The sequence below is a fragment of the Chenopodium album genome, chromosome 9, assembly GCF_948465745.1.
Source record: "Chenopodium album chromosome 9, dcCheAlbu1.1, whole genome shotgun sequence".
NCBI classification, from domain to species: Eukaryota; Viridiplantae; Streptophyta; class Magnoliopsida; order Caryophyllales; family Amaranthaceae; genus Chenopodium; species Chenopodium album.
The window spans coordinates 23,273,438-23,292,620 of NC_137842.1; the positions used below are offsets into that span (position 1 = coordinate 23,273,438).

At 37.5% G+C, this 19,183-nt stretch overlaps 1 non-coding gene across 1 annotated transcript; it reads right to left on the reverse strand.

The window, feature by feature from the left end:
- Nucleotides 1-18,554: 18,554 nt before the first annotated feature.
- On the reverse strand, nucleotides 18,555-18,661 carry LOC145561143 (small nucleolar RNA R71). Its single transcript, XR_014093720.1, has one exon. It is a non-coding gene; the product is annotated as a small nucleolar RNA R71 (small nucleolar RNA).
- Between the last annotated feature and the right edge of the window lie 522 nt (nucleotides 18,662-19,183).

Consider the following 19,183-nt stretch of genomic DNA (forward strand, 5'->3'; position numbering starts at 1 on the left):
AAAGTAATCTTGGTTAATCATGGAAGACGACAAAGATTGCTTGTTGACACCAACCATCTTCTCTATTTTCCACCAAGGGATGACCCACTTGATAGCAAAGTTGCAAGAGGCAAAGACTTTTTTCCATTCATGGCGCCCCATCTTAGAGAAGCATTTCTTTCGCCTCACAAAGAAATTTGGAGTACATTTTTCAACATTGTAAGGAGGACTAATTAATTCTAGTCTCTCCATTAGCCATATCTGCAAATATTCAATGCAAATAAATTAATATTACTATACAAAAATATGATTTTGATTTCTGTAATTAAAAATAATATTTTTCTACCTGTAATAAAATTGGAGAGCCCCGAAAAGGTGCTTTTGGATTTCTCTTCAATTCATCAAGACTAAGCATAGTCTCTCCAACAATTAATGGCATTGGATTTCTCCCATATTCAATTTGCTCCAAAACAGTTAATATAATTGCTTGACCCTCATTAGTTTTACCACTAGTGAGAAGATATTAGTTAAGCATACAAAAGAAAAAATTTCTTCTTCTATAAACATGAAAAGATTCAGAATAAGGTCTATCAAAGTATTGACGTGCAAATTCTTTCAAATTAACTACACTACCATCTACAATATTTGTTAGATCTTTGTCTCTTAAATTAAATAAGCGCTAAAAATCTTTATAATAATATTCGTTTATTCTAGGGATTACCGCAAGATCTAATGAAGGGAAGCCTAAGATGGCACCAAATTCTTCTGGTAAAGGGCTAATTTCATCACACCATAGTCTAAAACAATGAGTATCTGTGTCCCAATATTCAAAGGCAACTTGAATAAAGTCTTTATCCAGATCTACCCCATTAATACCATAGACACCTTCCATGTGAAAAAAGTCAAGTTCTTTTCTCTCTTTAGCAGTTAAGAACGACACCATTCACGAGTGAAATTGGTAAAACTCTTAGTAACTAAAGACATGTTTATTTGTTGAGAAACTAAGACTATGATTAATCTGCTGAAATTATGAAGAAATTCGGCAGATTGGGGGGCTATTTATACACAAAATCGATGCAGTTCCAATTCGGAAAGGACTCGGAGTCAGCGTAAAACGACAACTTTGTCGTCTTGCGACAGAAGCAACGCCCGATGCCAACGTAAAACGCGTGGCGACATGTGGCGCTGCAACATTTTATCAACGAGCTATACAAACCGCATTTTAAAGGCTATAATTCAAACTCGTGCATTGACTTTACGATTTTATCCCCGTCTACAAATACCCTAACATATTAATTTCCTATATTTTCCTTCAAATTTTCTTTTTTGGATTTATTCAGACATTATTTAATTTTTAGGTTTGTCGCAAGTCCAACTTATTTTTCATTTTTTCTTTTTGGGGGAGAAAGTCGGATACCCTCCATTAATAATAAAAATGATGGAATTTTTTGCGCAAAATTTATCACAATTTTTTGCACACACAAATATGCACATAAAAATGAAAAATAAATGCAAGATAAATAATGAAGTCATAATAGATAATAATATGTATATTTAAATATTTCTAATATGTGAGTCAATTAGGCAAAGTCCTATACAAGTCCAAATAAATAAAAACACAGGTACAAACTATGACGCGGGAGGACGCAGATGATGAGGGATGTTCATCATATCAAAAACTACGCGGAACGAGGAGTATTCTCCCAAGCAGCTCCATCTCAAGTCTCTCTTGGAGGAGGAAAACTCAGCTCATGACCCATCCACCCAAGGTCGACCTAATGAACCGATAGAGGCTGAGGCCGCTGCGATAAAGAGCCGACCTCGTACATCCCATCACCTCTCGGGGTTGAGGTCGCCTCTCCCTTGCCGACCGGCCTAGCCTGTGCACTATCAGATGAAGAGCCCAAGCACTCCACCGCCTCGGTCCGGGCAGCGTCAGATCGACCGCCCCGACTGCCAAAACCAATGCGGCGACGCCTCGAGCTAGAACTCGCCGGTTCTCCCCGGACCTCAGGTCTCGTCCAGGTAAGAGAAGGAATGGGCTTACCCTGCAAGAAGAAATCGAGTCAGAAACAATCAAAATAGAAATATAACAATGTAGAAATAAGAAGAAAAATTTACCTCCTTAACAGCGTTGTCGCGACGACACGTACCCACATTCCGCATCAGTACAGGCCGGCTACGGAAGGCGTCTATACACCTTGCCATTGCCGTTACCACCTCGCTCGAGAACTGTCAAAGAAATAAAGTCAGTAACAATGCAAGACAGATATGAACAAATAGCAAGAAAATAAACTCACCCGAGTCTGGTGGCGAGGAATCGATCGCTCCACAAAGCGCTAATCCTCGGGAGCCGGAGGAATCATCTCCTCGATAGGCCCGTATGTCCCCTGGTAGTTGATGGACATACAAGGGGGCACAAACTTAGTAGGCCCAGCCTGACCAAAAGCAAACCAAAGTGAGTAAAATATCACTAGGGGGCTACTTAGCGAAAGGTAAAAAAATAAAAATCATACCACCGCCTCCGCAGACATAACCGGAGCTAACGACGGCAGCAACTCATCCTCGTAGCACCGCCCTGGGATCGCATGAGATCGCAAAGGGGTACCAGCAGGCGACCTCTCCGACATGCTGAGCAGCCTCACGTCATTGAACATGTGGCGTGGCGGAGAAGCAAGGACGATAAAAATATCCGAGGAGTGCTGAATAACGACTCTCTCCCCTAGGTACGCCGCTGCCCCGTATGTCCCTAGGAAGTAGCGACACTCAACTGTATACTGCGCTGCTAGAGCAAGGACAACCAAACCGCCCCATGGCTGGTATAACACCTAAGGCTTCTGCAAAGAATACCTATGAGATAAAGCTCTACTAAAAAGAAATACAAAAATGATAGCTATGCAAAAGATCGTACCAAGAGGATCTGCTCTCGAACATGGGCAGTAGTCGCCCGGATGTAGCGGCCTCCCTAGCAGACACCCATGGGAAACCCGCGTGGCGACGGCCTTGCCAGAGCGAGAGATGGAAAGTACTCGTAGAACCAGATCTACAAAAAACAAAAGATATTAGCAAATGCTAATCAGAACTTAGATTTAACTTTATAAGAGACAAAAGTATACCCCTACGACTCTCCAGAAGCCTAACAGAGCGATGTCTCCTGTGTAGGAGCGGTGTCAACACGAGTCTCGCAGGGCACGTAGAAAATCGGCATAGGCCAAGCTGGCCCAGTCATAAGTCCCGATCAGGTGAAGATCGCGGACAGCAGGGAGGTAGTAAAGCAGCGCTCTACTACCCTTGTCAGGGGAAAACGTCCCTGACAACAAAATAAGCGCAAAGATGAGCAACTGGCGATCGGAAGATGACGCTAGAGTCGACCGACGAATACACTTGGCGCTAAACTATGATGACTCCACCTCAGCACGAGCCCGAACAGCGATCGGACCCAGCAACTCATCAACCTCAGGAGAGTAGACGCTGATGTTGCTGTCGAACAGCAGCACAGTAAACTCCAGTCCCGAGATTAGACTGAAGTCGGTTGGGGTGACCATTATCTCACCCCAAGGAAAGTGGAAAGTATTGGTGGTGTCCCAGAAGAACTCCACCAGAGCGCGGACCACGCGGTGACCTTCGTCGAAAGAGCTCATGGCTTGCATTGCCTTAAACAGGGCAGTCAGCCCACAAGACTCCTAGAGAAGTCTCAACTCCCCATCGACGCTGAAGAACGTACGGTACAGCTTGCCTAGGGTGTCGTTGCCCTAGCCGTGGCAACACGTCCTACCAGCAGTGATCCCACGACGCACCCTCTCAGAAGTGGACAGGTCGACGTCCTCCTCTACGGGCTCATGCTCCTGTCGTGTGTTTCGAGACTGTAAACCCGAACCTCGTTGTCTAGCCATAATACATTGTGCAAAATTGACATAAATTAAGGTTCTATAGTATCTTAGGTTCGCCTAGCCGCATGATAATATGTTCGCAAAAACAGAGTACGTAGTACTAAAATAGAGCACAATTTCAATTCAAGCATATACCACATTTTTCAAACATCCAAACAATTTTTTGCAATACTATGATAATTATTGTGACAAATTGGACAAGAATTGCTAGCAAAAACATCAAGAACAAGCCACATTCTTTTCCCGACCTTAAGAGGTCCAACTATGGTGATTTTTTCGTTTCTTCACCAAATTGAGTCAAACAAATCTCATAATACTCCCAAGGAATTATATACAAACATAATCAAGTAATTTCATGGCATAAAATTTGATAAACAAAGCGAAGTAAGCAAAAGAAGGTTCGAATTTTAAGAAAATTTGTGAACAAAAACGCACAAATTCAACAAAAACCGGGGTGAGTTTGAAGAAAACTTACATAGATCGGGAAAGTAGATGAAAAAAGTTTCAATTTGTAACAAATTTGAGCAAATTTGGTTATGAAATGAGCAAGATTGAACACTTTGAATTTCCGTGGCGATTTTCGAAGGTAGAAAGCAGCAACGGCGAAATGAAGAAGAAAAGGGTATTCATACGAAATTCCCATTCTGGCGCCAAACGACAGCTCTGTCGCCAGGCGATAAAGTGCAGCGTCTGGCGAAAGAGCCAAATCTTGGCGCCAGTGATGTTGCAGCAGCGACACAACTCTTTGCCACTTAGAACGGTTATTTTGACCTCTTATAGCAATTTTAGGTTCCTTGGTACGCTAGTTAGCCACTATAAGCAATTTGACATGATTTAGTAATCGGCTCGGTTACAATCGCATTAAGTGATCGACCTGATAAATGATTGTCTCACTTAGCTTAAAGCGCCTAAACATTGGCTCATTGCAAAGGCACCCACATAATGGTTCATAATACAAAGGCACCAACATAATGGTTCACAACGCAAAGGCATCGACATACTGGTTCAAAATTCAGAAGCACCGACATATTGGTTCACATGCAGCAAAAGCGCCGACGCACAGGCATAGCAAAAGCAAAGGATCGACAAGCGTTGGTCTTCGGTAATACTCTTCAGGGTATTGTCGTAACAAATGAGGATTGTTTCATTTTCACAAAGCGCTAGAAGGTCGTTTCAGGCAAAGCAATCTTCGATGGGGTTCTCTAGCTTATAGAAGTCTATCACGGCGGAATAGGAGGCAGTTACAGGCGTAACAACCTTCAGGCGGTATTCTGTAGCTTGCGGAAGATCATCAAAACAAACAGCAGGATGGCGTTGATGTGTCCAATTTATATAGTATTTTACCCCTGTCCCTTGGTCATAATTAGTAGTGTTTTTGGCTCTTAAGAACAACTTTTATTACTAGTTGGTGTTTTCTAGTGTTTTTTTAGTTTTGCTTGAGTTTTGTAGGAAATTGCACCTTTGGAGCGTTTTTCGGGTTTGTCATGGACCAACTACGAATATTAGGAGAACACGACCATCTTTGAAGCCCAAGACCGGTTAGAGCCGGTGATTTAGGGCTCGGTATGTGATACCAAGGCATTTGGACCAAGTATTCAAGACTCGAAGAGGAAATCCGGATTAGGCCGAAAAATCAAACCCAATCGAAGTCCAAGCCTCGAGGAAGAGACCGGGCCCGATCGGGCAAACTTACGCCCGATCGGGCAAGCTTACGCCTGATCGGGCGGGGGCGTAGTCAGAGGCATCGGAAAAGGCGCACCCGATCGGGTGAGCGTTAGCTCGATCAGGCGCAGCTGCCCAGGAGGGATTGTAATACCCCGTATTTTTATACGTATTTTATTTAAAATATGTAGTTTATAAGGGTATTTAAATAATTTTAATATTTTAATTATGGTGTTTTAATTATTTATCCTATGTAGGTTTGGAAATATTTTTACTAAAGGAAAGTTTGTTTTATTATTTATTTTATAAAAGTTGGGGTTTTATTTTAAGAAATTATGATTTTAACAAGTTTTAGTAGGGAAGGGATTAGGAAAAACTAAAGGAGGAAAGTTTAGGTAAAAGGGTGATAGAGAAGGGGTATAAATATCCCTCTTATGAGGTAATTCAACTTTGCCCAGAGTGGAGAAACCCAAGGTAAACTTCTCTCCCTTTTCTCCTTATTTTTCTTTTTTCTTTTTCTTTTTCTTTCTCCTTCCCCTTTGTTTTCGCACCACCACCACCGGCAACCACCACCACCGGTGGGCCGCCGACCACCAGCCACCCAGTCGGCAGCAGCGGCGACCACCAGTGCTGGCAGCAGCCGGCAGTGGCGCCGGCCTGCTGTCGGCAGTCGTGAGTTTCGAAAAAAAAATTCAAAAATCAAATCTTTCTTGCTCAAATTTAATCTATGCTTTAATGTAATTGTAAATTATGAGTTTTGGGATTTAGTTTTGATGTTTGATTATTATAATTATGTTAATTAATTTTCATATTTGGTTTTTAATTAAAAAAGCCCCAATTTTTTAAACCCTAGGTTCTTGATATATGAGTTATTGAAGGATTATGATGTATATTGGGGTAGACCTTTGTTTTAAGTGTTTTAAGGCTTAATTACAGCAAGTTTTAATTAAAATAAAGTGCTGGAATTTTATGTAGAACACTTAATATTATGTTTCTTGAAGAAATTTTAAATACCCAATAATAGGGACTTAATTATGGTGTTTTAAATATAATTTCAGCTTAATTTTATTAAATTATGCGGGGTTTTAAAATAGTATATATTGCTAGAAATTTGTTTAGAGTGGAATTTAATACTCTATTATGATTTTAATGTGTAGGAGACTTTGAAGTAAGCAATTTCTACTAGTCGTGGCAATTTTAAAATCGTACTCAAGGTACGTTTGCGTACTTAGCATATTTTTGGTGATGTAGTATCATGCTAGGCTTGATTTAATTAATTCTAAATAGTATCATGCTAAGATTTATGATTGGAAAATGTGGATTAGTTATATTGGTGATTAAATAAGAATGCATGATTTATTTGAGATGGATTAATAGTTGGAAAATTAATGTTTGGCATGTTGTGTTTGAACCACACTTTTATTTATGGCATGTAAGAATGCATGATTAATTAAATTAAATGCTTAGTTATGTTTGGAACATTAAAAAGGAATTTTATTATGGTTCAAACAATTCTTATTGATGCTTTAAGCATGAGGAAGGAGCTATATAAGTGTCTATGTACACAAGGAATAAATTCTATGTTGGTGTCTTTGTGCACTTAAGGTGTTTTTAACACCGAGGGATAGGATTTTTTGCGCTTTATGCGTTTAAGGTGTCCTTGACACTGAGGTAGAGTTAAAAGGGTTCAACATTAAATAATATGTGGTCACTAATTATTCAAGAATTAAATTGGTATGTTTGGTTGATTGAATAAATATTGTTGATTGATTTATTATGCTTTGAGAGTCATCACCAAGTCCAATAATATGTAAATAACGTAAAGTGAAAGAGATTACGCACCAAAACTCTTGGAACGTATATACCTTGAGTATGAACAATGGGGGGAGTTACGGGGTTTTATATTTAATCATAACTTTTAATAGAGTACAGGACGTTGTATATTCTTTTTTATTCATTATTATGCGCTGGAATTCCGCCACCTTTGAGTGGTTTTGTCGCTGGCACGGTTAGCTCCCGTTTCAGTTAACCTCAATTTATTTAGGGGAGGTATAATTGGAAACCCGTTCGATGCGTAATCAACGCTAAATGAATTATTTAGTGTCTAGTAAAATGTCTTGTTGATTGTTGTGTGCGCTTGTAAACAGGTGCATTGAGCTAAGTGTGTGTTGATAGGTGAAAGCATGTTACCGTGTTTAATTACGCCTACGTACTCAGCTTTGTTGATTGTGGGTGTTTGTCCAGGTCTTTATCTTGGCCCTATGACGGCCCATTTTAATGGAGAGTAGTGGGGACAAGTAGAGATAAACTTTTCATTTATTGAAGCATATTCATGACGGGGCATAAGTGAAGAGTGAATCATGCTAGTTTCCAATAGTTTACGATGTGTTTTATGCTTTGTTTATTTATGATACTTTTAATGTGGACTAACGCAAAGGCTTGGTTTTGGAACGGTTTTCAATAAGGGCCTTTAATGGTTCCAAGTTGTAGTTTGGTTTTATTTGACTTTGTTTGTTTGGTTGTAAACTTTACTTTCATTTGGTTGAGTTTGGAGTGGACTTGTTTAAACGGTTTTTTAATTTAAAGTCTTCCGCTGTGTATCTTTGATAGTTGCCTTAGCCATTTTCACGGTGGCGGTAACGTCTTAGATATTCCTAAATCGTATTTTAAAAAGTAAAGTGGGTATTTAAAAAAAAAAGAATTTCAGGGTGTTACAAAGTGGTATCTAGAAGCTTTGGTTGAGATTTTAAATTACCACTAACCCAAAAACGTTTTTCTTACTATGATTTAAACTTGGCCAAGTGTTAATTTAATTCTGCAATGTTATTTGTTCCGATTTTATTTCTTTTATTTTTGTTAAGGGCCGAAATTTTTTTTTTATTTATTTTATATTGGTCCGATTTTTTTTTAAGTGGGACACTTGAATTTTTTTTTAGAGTGTTGGAATTTTTTTTAGTAGGGCCGAACTTTTTGGCCCTCTTCCCATTAATTTTGAAATTTTTTTTAGCAGGGTAAATTATTATTATTTTTTTTTTGTTTGTTAAGTTTTGCAGGGAGCAAGGATTGAGGTAAGAATTATGTATTAAAAGCTTTTATTAACATGTTGGTGAGCTTGGGTAGGAAAAGAAAGGGCATATAGGCTAGCTAGAATTTAATTTCTTCCCTGTGTGCATAATTTTATTTTGAGTGTTCAAGCATGTTGTTTGACTAGATGTTTGTTGATGAAAGCATGCAATATTTGTATTATTCTATGTGATCCTTCAAAATTGTATGATTGAACACCAAACTGAATTTCTTACAAGACTGTATTATTTATTTTATTTTTTTTGGGAAGGGAATTCTTTTCTAAGCCTTTTCTCTACAGGATACCAATCTTTCCTAGCAAATATACACAAATGAGATCACTTGTAAAGAAACATAATGAACACCCCTACGACTTTGTAGAAAAGATCAGATACTTTTGCTCCTAAATGAGCAATGTCTTACGAGACAGAGTTTATGACACCCCTGATCGTATTTCGGCTATGATTGTCCGTTGTCTTCCAGAGGAGCCTCCTTGCATTGCTGTCAAACAGAAATTTTCCGATTTTTACCTTCCAGGAGACATTTCGAATTACCATAAATACAAAGACTATTATGGCCAGTGGTATCCAAATTATGTTTTCTTGACTAAATACCTTGTAAGAGTGGAAAAAGCTCATTGTCAGCACTTAAATCTTCCCTACCCTGACTACTACTACGATAATCCAGTAGGGAACAATCCTCCTCCTAATCAACAACCAAGAAATTCTTCTTCTTCTTCGTCAGGGGTAGTCAAGCAGAAAATGGAGAACAACAAGAGGGAGATACTTCACTTATGGAGATTTCTAATCCTAATCCACCTCCAACTCCAATAATAATAGACATTTCATCAGATGAGGAGGAAGAAGGGGAGTTTGTACAAGTAGAACCCGAACCTGAGACACCTGAACCAATGGAGGAGTAAAATGATTCTGATTTCGATCTTTCAAGCTACAAACAATCCACTAACAAAAGGGACAATGTTCGAAAGGATTAGATTTAATAACTTTCCTCGTCATGAATTCACAGTCTTTATTTAAGTTATTCTTATTTTAGTTTTAAATTAATAAGTGGCATGACCACACAAGTTTCTAGAAAACAATTTTTATTTTAGTAATATCAGTCTATTTTAATTAATAAGACCTCATTTATTTCCTTGTCAAATTTTTTTTATATATTACTAATAAATAAATTCATTTATTTTCCATTTCTCCCATTTCACATCACTATTCCAATAGCCAAAATTCCAAGCAACTAGATTCTAATAAATATTTCTAAGCTATGGGCATCTATGGGAATTATTTTTTTTTTAATCTATGTGATGCTTTATTAAATGTATGGTTGGTTAGCAATCAATAATTGATAGACAAATTTAGGGAATTCTTAGCTTTCCTATCCCAATTTGTAAGCTTCAAATTTTACTGTGAATGTTTAAAGAGTGTTAGGTAATAGATGGGTGTATGTCTTGAGAACTAACCATAGCCATTTCTAATATAGACCCTTGTCTTTAATTTAGGAGAAGCAAAATGGAAGGGGGAAGAGGTTCTGGTAATGGTGGAAACGATTTGAATGAAGTAGTGAGGCAATTGGCAGCAGTTGCCCAACAATTGGCAAGAAACTCAACTGGTAATGGGGATGCTCAGGGGGAGCTCTTTAAGAAGGTGGCACAAAGTAAGACACCAACATATCAAGGGGAGCCTGACCCTACCATATTGGAAAACTGGTTGAGGGAATTTGAGAAACTATTTGGAGCTGTGGGATGCCCTGAAAACTCAAAAGTGAGTTGTGCTACTTACTATCTGAAGGGTGAAGCTAACCTTTGGTGGCAACAAAATGAGACTACCATTAGAGCGCTACCTGGGTTCAATTGAACTAAATTCCAAGAGAAAGTAAGAGACAAGTTTTATCCTAGCTTTTTGCAGAAGCAGAAAGCTGAGGAATTCTCAAACCTTAAGATGGAAAGGATGTCAGTTACGGAACACCACACCAAGTTTATTAAGTTATTCCGTTTTGCTTAATAGTCTGTTGCTACGTAGAAAGCAAAAGCTAGGAAGTTTGAGAGTGGTTTAACTACTGATTTGCAGTTAAAGCTCTGCGGGCAAGTATTTGAGACCCTGGATGAAGTATATGGAAGGGTCGCACACCTTTATGCATTGGAGGAGAAGAAGAAGAAGGAGGAGTTAGCTGAAATAGAAGGAATGGAGAAGAGGAAGGAAGTGGGGCAGGTTTCTGGAAACCAGCAGGGAAACTAGAATGGTTTTAAGAAGCAGAAGTACCACCATAACAATAAATTTCACAACAATAATAACTTCCAGGGTAATAACCGTCAGGGAAACCGTAACAACAATGGAGGGGCTAGAAACAATAACCAGGGGAATAACAAGAATGGGAGGATTTATTTTTGCAAGAGATGTAGAAATAACCACCTTGGAAAGGATTGCGAGGGCAATTTGGTCACTTTTCGTGTTTGTAATAAACTTGGGCATAGGGAGTATGAGTATTTCTCCAAGAATAGCAATGGGAATAGGCAAAACAACAATAATTCAGGAGGAAACCAGAGGAATTTCCAGGGGAACAACAACAACTTTAATAGGAATAAGGGAGTACAACAGAATGGGGCGAAAAACAGTAACACCACTAGTGGGAATAGCCAACAGAAGGGTGGAACTGTAGGGAAACTGAATGTTCTGAGTAGTTATGAGACGGGTGCCAAGAAAGATGTTATCACTGGTACTTTTTCTATTAACTCTATTCTTGTTAAAGTATTGTTTGATTCTGGTGCAACTTTTTCTTTTGTGTATAAGGCTATTGTTTCAAAACATAAAGACTGTTTAAAGACAGTAGAAGTAGTAGATTTACCCATAACCATTCCGACAGGTGGGGTAGTGAAATGTACCAAAACCTTTAGAAATGTGCCTTTAAAAATAGAAGGAAAGATATTCCCGTATGACCTTATTGAGTTTGGGATGAGTGACTTTGATCTTATTCTAGGAATGGACTGGTTGAGTAAGTATAATGCTGAGATTAGTTGTAAATCACAGAAAGTGAAGATGGTCACAAGCGAAAATGAATCAGTGACTTACTGGATGAATGGTAAAACCAAGTGACCAAGGTTAATATCAGTGCTAAAATTAGCAAAATACATGAAAAAGGGATATCCAGTATATTTCTGTAGTGTTAGGAATATGGACCATGAACAAGTGACAAATCCAGAAAATATAGAAGTAGTCAATGAATTCCTGGATGTATTTCTAGAGGAGATTCCTAGAATGCCACCCAAGAGGGAAATCGACTTTACCATATATTTAGTTCCCGGAACAGCCCCAATATCCAAGGCACCATATCGAATGGCACCTGCAGAAATGAGTGAATTAAAGGAGAAATTGCAAGATTTATTGGAAAAGGGATACATTAGACCAAGTGCTTCTCCTAGGGGAGCGCCAGTTCTATTCGTGAAAAAGAAGGATGGAAGTATGAGGTTGTGTATTGACTACAGGGAACTAAATAAAGTAACCATAAAGAATAAGTATCCCTTACCAAGAATTGATGATTTGTTTGACCAACTAAAGGGTGCCACAGTGTTTTCAAAGATCGACTTGAGATCTGGGTATCACCAATTGAGGATTGCCGACGAGGACATTCCTAAAACCGCATTTAGGACAAGATATGGACACTACGAGTTTAGAGATATGCCTTTTTTATTGACAAATGCTCCAGCAATCTTTATGGATTTGATTAATAGGGTGTTTCATCAATTTATGGATAAGTTTGTAGTAGTGTTCATAGATGATATATATTTGTGTACACAAAGAGCAAGGAAGAGCATGCAGAACACCTAAGGGCAATTCTACAAACACTAAGAGAAAATCACCTTTATGCAAAATTCTCTAAGTGTGAGTTTTGGTTGGAAAAGGTAGCCTTCTTGGGACATTTCATGTCCAAGGACGGAGTAGAGGCAGACCCAGCCAAAATAGAAGCTGTTAAGAGTTGGCCTACACCCAAGACAGTATCTGACATGCGGAGTTTCTTAGGTTTAGCAGGGTATTCTAGGCGTTTTGTCAAGGATTTTTCCAAGATTTCTAAACCTATGACCACCTTAATGAAGAAGGACTAGAATTTTAAGTGGGACGATAAGTGTGAAGAGGCGTTCCAACTCTTGAAACACAAACTAATTACAGCACCAGTGCTTACACTTCCGGATGATAGTGGACTGTATGATGTGTATAGCGATGCATCAAAGAATGGTTTAGGGTGCGTGCTTATGCAAAATGGGAAGGTTATTGCATATGCATCGAGGCAGTTAAAGACCCACGAAGTAAACTATCCAACCCATGATTTGGAATTAGCTGTAATCATTTTTGCACTAAAAATTTGGCGCCATTATTTGTATGGAGTGAAATGTAGAATTTACACAGACCATAAAAGCTTAAAATACATTTTCACCCAAAAGGATTTGAACTCTCGTCAAAGGAGATGGCTAGAGTATATGATGGATTATGATTTAGACATACAATACCACGAAGGATAAGCGAATGTGGTTGCGGATGCTCTAAGTCGTAAAACTAGTCATGGACTAAACTCGTTAGTAGTAGCTAATGAGTTATGTAGGGAAATGATGAAATTGAATTTATAAGTTGTAGAATGGGGAGTACCAGCGGGTATTCTTGCGAGTCTAAGCATCCAACCAACAATATTCGACGAGGTTCGAGCCAACCAAGAGGGAGATGTAAAGTTGGATAGGATTCGCGAGAAAATTAAGCAGGGAAAAACTACAGACTTTAAGATTCACGAAGATGGGAGTTTGAGGTACAAAGATCGATGGTGCGTACCATAGAAATGTGTGGAAGTGAAGAGAAAGTTGATGGAAGAAGGCCACAATACACCTTACTCAGTACACTCGGGAGGAGAAAAGCTATATAAGGATTTGAAGAAAATGTTTTGGTGGCCTAGAATGAAAAATGAGGTTGCTGAGTTTGTGGCAAAGTGTTTAACATGTCAAAAGGTTAAGATAGAGCACAAGAGGCCTCAAGGGACGGTGCAGTCATTAGAAATTCCAGGATGGAAGTGGGATTGCATTTCAATGGATTTTGTGACTTGCCTTCCTAAGTCAAAGAGTGGAAATGATACCATTTTGGTAGTGGTGGATAGACTTACAAAATCAGCAGTGTTTATACCAATAAAAGAAACTTGGAAGATGGAGCAACTTGCGAAAGTTTACATCAAACATGTTGTGAGGTTACATGGGGTTCCAAAGGATATTATATCTGACAGAGATTCCAGGTTTCTCTCAATATTCTGGAAAAGTGTACAAGAAAATTTTGTTACAACACTTAAGATGAGTACGGCATTTCACTCTGCCACAGATGGGAAAACTGAGAGAACCATTCAAACCTTGGAGGACATGTTGAGAGCTTGTGTAATAGACTTTTAGGGAGGATGGGAAGATATCTTAAATTTAATTGAATTTTCCTACAATAATAGTTACCATGCGAGCATAGGAATGGCACCATTTGAGGCTTTGTATGGGAGGAAATGTCGTAGTCCGATTTGTTAGAATAAAATTAGTGAAACTATGATCCTAGGGCCTCAAATGATTGAAGATACAGTTAAGCAAGTAAGGGAAATTCAAGCTAAAATTCAAGCAGCTCAAAATCGCCAAAAGAGCTATGCAGACTTAAAGTGAAGGGAAGAAGAGTTTGAAATTGGTGATAAAGTGTTGTAAAGGTGTCACCAATGAAAGGATTGATGAGATTAGGAAAGAAAGGAAAGCTAGTCCAAAATACATTGGTCCATATGAAATACAACAAAGAATAGGCAAAGTAGCTTATAGGTTAGCCTTACCTATGGAGCTTAGTAAAGTACATGATGTATTTTAATATTTTAATTATGGTGTTTTAATTATTTATCCTATGTAAGTTTGGAAATATTTTTACTAAAGGAAAGTTTGTTTAATTATTTATTTTATAAATGTTGGGGTTTTATTTTAGGAAAAACTAACGGAGGAAAGTTTAGGGTAAAAGGGTAATAGAAAAGGGGTATAAATATCCCTCTTATGAGGCAATTCAACTTTGCCTAGAGTGGAGAAAACCCAAGGTAAACTTCTCTCCCTTTTCTCCTTATTTTTCTTATTTCTTTTTCTTTTTCTTTCTCCTTCCCCTTCCCCTTTTGTTTTCGCACCACCACCACCGGTGGGCCGCCGACCACCAGCCGGAAGCAGTGGCGACCACTAGTCCTAGCAGCAACCTGCAGTGGCGCCGGCCTGCTATCGGTAGTCGTGAGTTTCGAAAAAAAAAAACAAATTAAAAATCAAATCTTTCTTGCTCAAATTTAATCTATGCTTTAATCTAATTGTAAATTATGAGTTTTGGGATTTAGTTTTGATGTTTGATTATTATAATTATGTTAATTAATTTTCATATTTGGTTTTTAATTAAAAAAGCCCCCATTTTTGAAACCCTAGGTTCTTGATATATGAGTTATTGAAGGATTATGATGTATATTGGGGTGGACCTTTGTTTTAAGTGTTTTAAGGCTTAATTACAGCAAGTTTTAATTAAAATAAAGTGCTGGAATTTTATGTAGAACACTTAATATTATGTTTCTTGAAGAAATTTTAATTACCCATTAATAAGGACTTAATTATGGTGTTTTAAATATAATTTCAGCTTACTTTAATTAAATTATGAGGGGTTTTAAAATAGTATATATTGCTGGAAATTTGTTTAGAGTGGATTTTAATACTCTATTATGTTTTTAATGTGTAGGAGACTTTGAAATAAGCAATTTCTACTAGTCGTGCCAATTTTAAAATCGTACTCAAGGTACGTTCGCGTACTTAGCATATTTTTGGTGATGTAGTATCATGCTAGGCTTGATTTAATTAATCCTAAATAGTATCATGCTAAGATTTTTATAATTGGAAAATCTGGATTATTGATATTGATGTTTAAATTAGAAAGCATGATTTATTTGAGATGGATTAATAGTTAGAAAATTAATGTTTGGCATGTTGTGTTTCAACAACACTTTTATTTATGGCATGTTAGAATGCATGGTTAATTAAATTACATGCTTAGTTATGTTTGGAATATTAAAAAGAAACTTTATTATGGTTCAAACAATTCTTATTGATGCTTTAAGCATGAGGAAGGAGCTATATAAGTGTCTATGTACACAAGGAATAAATTCTATGTTGGTGTCTTTGTGCACTTAAGGTGTTTTTAACACCGAGGGATAGGATTTTTGGCACTTTATGCGTTTAAGGTGTCCTTGACACTGAGGTAGAATTAAAAGGGTTCAACATTAAATAATATGTGGTCACTAATTATTCAAGAATTAAATTGGTATGTTTGGTTGAATGAATAAATATTGTTGATTGATTTATTATGCTTTGAGAGTCATCACCAAGTCAAATAATATGTAAATAACGTAAAGTGAAAGCGATTACGCACCAAAACTCTTGGAACGTATATACCTTGAGTATGAACAATGGGGGGAGTTATGGGGTTTTATATTTAACCATAACTTCTAATGGACTACAGGATGCCGTATATTCATTTTTATTTATTATTATGCGCAGGAATTCCGCCACCTTTGAGTGGTTTTGTCGCTGGCACGGTTAGTTCCCGTGTCAGTTAACCTCAATTTATTTGGGAAAGGTATAGTTGGAAACCCGTTCGATGCGTAATCAACGCTAAATGAATTATTAAGTGTCTTGTTGATTGTTGTGTGTGCTTGTAAACAGGTGCATTGAGGTAAGTGTGTGTTGATAGGTGAAAGCATGTTAGTGTGTTTAATTACGCCTACGTACTCAGCTTTGCTGATTGTGTGTGTTTGTGTGTTTGGCCATGTCTTTATCTTGGCCCTATGACGACCTATTTTTAATGGAGAGTAGTGGGGACAAGTAGAGATAAACTTTTCAAGTATTGAAGCAAATTCATGACGGTGCATGAGTGAAGAGTGAATGATGCTAGTTTCCAATAGTTTACGATATGTTTTATGCTTTGTTTATTTATGATACTTTTCATGTGGACTAACGCAAAGGCTTGGTTTTGGAACGGTTTTGAATAAGGTACTTTAATGGTTCCAAGTTGTAGTTTGATTTTATTTGACTTTGTTTGTTTGGTTTTAAACTTTACTTTCATTTGGTTGACTTTTGAGCTGTCTTGTTTAAACGGTTTACTAATTTAAAGTCTTCCGCTGTGTATCTTTGATAGTTGCCTTAGCCGTTTTCACGGTGGCAGTAATGTCTTAGATATTCCTAAATCGTATTTTAAAAAGTAAAGTGGGTATTTAAAACAAAGGAATTTCTAGGGTGTTACAGGGATATGATGAAAAAGGCGGGCCTGATCGGGCGTGTGTTTTTGAGTGTCCAGATTTGCCGAATTTTTAATTTTTAATTAGGATTTTTTTTAGAGTTGTTTAAGTACGATTTTAGTACAAAATTTTTGTTTACCTTCTTTTTTAGACTTTCTCTCTCTACTTAGATTATATTCTCTATCTAAAATTCTCTCAACTTTGTTCTTGCTCAACTTTTTAGTTCCATTGATTTTGGTAACGATTTCTTCTCTATTAATTTCAGCAATTTTATTTCTTTATTCTCTTATGGCTTATTAAATTTTTTTTATTTAGTTTAGATTAAATTATGTGTGAGTACTTTTATTTTTAGGGTTAATGGGGATCCAATAAATAATATGAAGGGGTAATTTGTGATTGTTTATTATCAATGCTTAATTATTTTCCTATTGATTGATTTAATGCTATGCAATTAGGTTTGGCCAGATTTAATTATATGAGTTTAGCAATATTGATTCGCGATTCGAGAGATGAAAATTGATGTTTAGGCTTAGTTTCAATAGGCCGACTAATTTATAAATGGTTAAGTTGAGATTCGAGAGATGAGATTTAATACCGATAAATTAACTCTTTGATTGTAATACGTAGCGAAAGCCCTTTATGATCTGATTAATTGATGCATTGATGATTAATTATTATGTTTTACCCTGGAATATTTTTTATTGGTGAACCTATGCCCTAGGCTTTTATTCCATTGATTTCCCTCTTACTTTTATTCCCTCCTACTCTTACTTTTAGTAGTTTAATTACCTTTTTAATAATAATAATTTGGTTACTTGATAATTTAGATTGCTTTTAATGAATTAGGAATAAATTGACTTTGTTTCCCTGTGGTTCGACCCTTCTTTCCTATCTACATAGTCAGTGGATTTAGGTTTTATTTTTGAATGGGTTAATACGACTTGAGACTGTCAAATTTTGGCTCGTTGCCAGGGAAACGGTTTTATTTTTATTTGCGGATTATTTTTGTAGTCTAGATTATCCCCTCTTGTCTTCGAGAACGTTAGTTCTTTGAGGCAATTTTCATATTTGTCTTTTAGTTCATTGTTTATGCCCAGTTGTTCCAGACAAGGTTACATTCCATTCGATCCTGAGATCGAGCGCTCGTTTCATAGGCAAAAGAATCTTTATAGCCAAATCCTGGCGGGTTCTGAGGAAGACAATAATCAAAGAGACCCTCTAACTGATTCTAGTGACTCAGAAATTCCTTCAGATCTAGAATCAGAGATGGTGGTACCAAAGAAGCTCAGTGATTACTCGCAGCCAAAGCTCACAGATTTTCTACACCTTACTCCCGCTCCGGCCCTTGATGGAGTGAAATTTGAAATCAAACCCCAATTTATCACCAAGATAGAGAGGAAGCAATTTAGTGGAGCTAAGGGTGAAGATCCTAATCTTCACATTGCAGATTTCTTCCAATATTGCAACACCATTAGACAAGCCGGGGTCCCGCAGGACCATATAAAGGAGATTCTTTTTCCATTTTCATTATGTTGAAAAGCTAAATTATGGTTTAATGGTTTGAATAGAACTGCACTTGGTATTACTGACTGGGAAACTCTTGCCTTGAATTTTTATAATAAATATTACCCTACAGAGAGAACAGCTGTACTAAGGAGTGCTACTCATAACTTCGCCTAAGAGGCCGATGAAACTTTACATGAGGCTTGGGAGAGGTTCAAGGATCTACAGAGAGAATGCCCCCACCATAATCTGGCACAATGGCAATTGATCCAAGCTTTTTACAGTGGACTTGGAAATTTATCTAGATCAGTTCTAGATTCTGCAGCTAGTGGGAGATTCATGAATCTAAATGTAGATGATGCAGGACAGGTTATCGAAGATATGTCAATACACAATTCCCAATACAGGAATCCGAGAGGGTTTTCTAATAAAGGAAAACATAATGTTGATTTCGTATCCTTTTTGCAAGCTCAGTGAACATCTATTTGTCAGAAACTAGATAATCTTACTGCTACTCCTAACTCTGTAGCTAATGTTTATGCTGTTGCTAACAATCAAGCTTTTTATGAAAATTGTGGAATTGTAGGGCATTGAAAGCAAGATTGTAGGAGTTCCATGGGACAAGTTAATGCCTTTCAAACCTTTAGGCAAAATAACCCATACTCCAACTCTTATAATCCTGGTCTCCGGAACCATCCATAGCTTTCTTACCGGAGTACCAATGTACAAAACCTTCCACCTTCACAACAACCACAATAGCAACATCCACCACA